The sequence below is a fragment of the Hyperolius riggenbachi genome, chromosome 6 (genome assembly GCF_040937935.1).
Source record: "Hyperolius riggenbachi isolate aHypRig1 chromosome 6, aHypRig1.pri, whole genome shotgun sequence".
Taxonomy (NCBI): Eukaryota; Metazoa; Chordata; class Amphibia; order Anura; family Hyperoliidae; genus Hyperolius; species Hyperolius riggenbachi.
In genome coordinates this window covers 235,803,335-235,807,890 of record NC_090651.1, presented here as the reverse complement: position 1 = coordinate 235,807,890, position 4,556 = coordinate 235,803,335, and positions in this window count along the sequence as shown.

The window sequence follows — 4,556 nt, the reverse complement described above, 5'->3', positions numbered from 1 at the left end:
TATCTTGTACCAGCAAGTTTATTAAGAAATTGTTCTTTTCATTATGTTCAGCGCAAAACAGTCATTTTGGTGCTCAACTGCCATTGTGAATTGGAAAAATAATATAATACAGCAAGAGGGATCATGAGTCACACAGATGACCGCCCCGTTCTTGAAAAAAAATAAAAATATGATACACTAACTTTTCATAAATATAATGTGAACCTATTGCTTCTCAATACATAATGAACATAGCCCAGATTACTGAGGCAATACATTTTTGTGTATACCTGCAAACCACACTGAGCCATTGTCCAGATGGCAAGAACAATGCTGGACCAACCTCTCCACAGCAGTGTGCATATGAACAAAATGGTTTCCCCTGCCCAGTGTTATAATGTCTGACGAGAAAGGGCTGCCCTGTCTGGGGAAAACCGTTGTCTAGGCGTATGCTGGGGTGATGATTAATTTAGTTCCCCACTTGCTTATCAGGGGGTCCATGTCCGGTGTCTAGGCAATGGCTTATTTTCTGACATGAGGTTTGCAACTGTTAAACAAAAATGTGTTTTATAAATTATTGAGATTAAGTTCATGATATGTTGAGGAGCAACAGATATACGTAAACATTTGATTTTCCTTTTCATTGTTTGTTTTTTACATTTATTTACACATATGAACATTTTTATTAACACACTTTTCAGCATTGTGAGATACAAGCAATTAGCACACTTACATTTTACATTACTGCTTACCTACAGCTTAATATTTATATATCTATATCTATTTGTTCCGATTGATTTGCTCATGCCTCGTGATACATACAGTGCACTCATAATGCTAGAATGTGAGGGGACGTCTTCAGTGAAATAAGGCTTGAAGGAGCAAGTTCCCTTATTCGCAGAGTGATTTCCACTTGTGCATAACAATTTCACAGTGTCTGCCATCCAATTGAACAGGTTTTCTTGAACAGTACAAGTGTAGTCACCAAGACTTTGTGGCAGCACAGCCAGGAACTGGAAATGGCTGTAGGTAAGTGGCCGGCCATTTTGTGCAGCACAGTCTTCCATGTTGTTTCATGTGCTAGGCCGCAAGTCCTCTGTGTATAGTGTAGTCACTCATAATACTGTGAAATATCCTTTTTTAAAACGTTAAACTAGAAGAATCATGCACTAGTTTCATGCGAGATCCAGCACTAAGCAACATGGCCATCTACCAATTGTCAGAAAATACATGTTACGTTCTGTGCACACAACTGGTTTGCATATGTGCAGTCAACACAAAACAATTCAAATACTGGTGACGTTTGTGGTCACCTATTACAGTTATATCCAGTGTCTACCTGCTTAATTATTTTTTTTTTCATTAAAGGGAAGGATAAGGGGGTATTTCTTTGGGAATAATTCAGAAAGAAGAATTACTTTTATTAAACATAGCAATGCTTTCTCTATGCCACTTGGAGGTTTGTTAAATTGAAAAAGAACACTTTAAAAACAATTCTATATTTCTAATTTCAGAAACAACAATGTGTTCTTTTTATCCAGGAGGTATACTTAAAGTGTACCAGAGATCTTCTAACCCAGAGTTCCCCAACCCTATCCTCGAGGCCCACCAACAGTACATGTTTTGCAGGAAGCCACAAACATTCACTGGTGAGGTAATTAGTGTCTCAGCAGAGCCAATTAACTCCCTCTGTGGATTTCCACAAAACATTCACTGTTGGTGGGCTCTGAGGACAGGGTTGGGGAACACTGTTCTAACCTAAAGATTTCATACTTACCCGGGGCTTCCTCCTGCCCCGTTAAACACGTCTAAGTCCCACACACCGTCCTCCCGCGGTCTGCTGTTCAGCCGCGATCAGCCCCGGGAACTGGCTCAGTCGCGTCAGTCTTGGTCTACTGCGCATGCATGGGAGGTCCGCGCACGTGCATAAGACTCAGATTGGACGCGACTGAGCCTATTACCAGGGCTGATCGCAGTGGAACGGCAGACTGCGGGTGGACATCATGGGACTTAGAGGTGTTTGTGGGGCGGAAGGAAGCCCCAGGTAAGTATCAAATCTTTAGTTTAGAAGATCTCTGCTACACTTTAAAGTGGAATGAAACTCTGTTTCTCAAATAATAAAAAAATAATTCTTCATTGATTAAAATGTATATAAATCATTGCCCCCAAAGAATCATTACAAAGTCCGAAGAATGCACCTGTTTGATCCTGCAGTCCCTTATTTTCAAAGCCGGGTTTTATCAGTGATTGCAATTTTGAGAGCAAAGTGTGTTTTTCATGCACAAGTGAGCTCAAGATGGACACTCACCCAGGATGAATGTAAAGAAAAGTATTTTCCATGGTGCCAGGCTTCTGACACAGGAAAATATGTTACAGGTGCAGTACATTTTATTGTGGGGGTGCCAAATCATTTTTATTCCTCATGTATAGAGTTTAATACCACTTTAAATGAATTGTAGGGATAGCTGCTTCTGAAGTGACTGTGATGGCATTAAAGGAACTACAAATTCAGAATTTGCAAACTCTTGTGTCTCCTTCTGTGTGAAATTACTACTTCGGCACTGAGATATCAGATATTTCATATGCAGGTGGCTAGGTTAATTCACTAGTGATGTTATTTTAGGAAAGCAAGCCATTTCTCAAACCAAATAAGGCCAACTGGATATGATCTACAGCATTAAAAGCATGAGAGGTTGCCTAGGGCAACCAATCAAACACATTTTCATTTGATAATAAAAACTTGACAGCCTTTTATGCACAAATAGCTCAACTTTTTCTCGGGTTGCTCAAGTTTTTGTTCATCAAACCCACAGTTATCTAAGAGGTTTGCCATTCTTTGCACATTTCCTGAAAGGGTATTGTTAGCCTATTGACTTGCATTCATGGAGCCTTGTAAATCTGCTTTATGCAGGATCATAATACTTGAAAGACTTTGAAATGGCTCTTTATCTAGTATACTTTTGTCTGTCAGATACAATATACTGCATTGTCATACTCTATAAAACGATAGACAGTGCCCTTGTGACAGAACTTTACTTACAGTAAGTAAGTCAAGTACCACAAAATGCTCAGTTAATCGTCAGTATCTCTGGGGTGGTTTAGTCACTGTAAAGACTGGCAGGCAAGCATAAGTAACATTAAATTAAGCTAAATGAATAAGGCAGCCCAGCTAATAGCAAAGATAGTGTAGCATCGCTTAAAGCCCAACCAAACCCAAAACTGAAGTGGAGTGGTACTTATAGAAGAGAGTAAGTTGGTGATGAATAGTTGTAAGACTTTGATCTGATTAGAGATAACTAGCCAGACGATAGAGCTACGAAACCTATATATTTAGGTGCACCACTACAGGCAAGCTCGGCTATGCAGTGGGTTTTTACATTTTAATAATTCAGTACTAAAAGTAATGCTTACAGTTTTCTAATTAACATTATTGTTTTGGGACTTTAAACAGTGTTACTACTGTGACTCTGCCATATGCTGAACTGATTTATTCACTTTGGTTCTGCTATAAGTCATCAATCACTATTTGAGGATATGGTATGAGATGAAACCCAACTCCAGTCAACCATTATTTTACCAGGTTCTATGGGTCCCATCCTCTTAAGTATTTACTGCTGTCTGAAAAGTGACCCAACACTTTACTCCACTATATTCAAAATAAAAGAAATAGAAGTTTTGCCTGGAGTTGGGATCTTATACACACCAAAATTGAGTGAAAAGCAAGGAATTCATTATAAATACTTGATGCCTGTAGAGATATACAGTACTGCCTCATTAGCTTGGTTGGGATATGGAATGGCCAGTTCCAACGCTCAGCCCCAACCAGGCCGCTTCAGAGAAATCACCATTGAAAAAGTTTCAGCTTTAGTATGCATGTGTATTCAATACTTGGTAAGAGCATAGCCCCACCCCTTCCCTCTTCAGTGCCCTCCCCTTCAGTGACCTGTCTCGTGTGTGCCACTGATATTTATACCGGTGAGGCAGTAGGAATCCCCAGTAATAATTGGTCGCAACAGTTGGCCAAAAGGCATGAGTGGCAAATACAACTAAACTGCTATCCTTCAATCATTCAAAACGCAGACGCCATGCCAGAAAATAATGTATTTACCGGTAACTGCTAATTCATTAGCTGACACTCAATACAGCTGCCAGCTAATTGGTCAGTAGCTGTTGGCTTTCATTTGTTAGCATGCTTCCACTTTCTGGGTCAATTAAGTATTGCTTGTTATAAGTATTTTCCACTCATGCTTCTGGCCAATCAGTACTGAGGATTTGCAGATGCATCATGGTTTACATAGAGAGAAGTAGAAGTCATGGGTCATTTGAAGCATTATCACACAAAAGGTGGGGCCACACTTGGTTATTATATTCCTCACCACTATTACCCTATTGTGTTATGACTTATACTAGTCCCCATACCAATACATGCCAAGGGCTTGGAGGTGTTACAACGACTTCCAATCTCCAGAGAAGTTAAGGAAGCAGCACTGCGGACTTCTGTAAAGCTTGAAAAACTTCTATAAAGGTCTGTCATTTTACCAAGAGAGAAAATATAAATGTATTAATTGAGCAAAGAG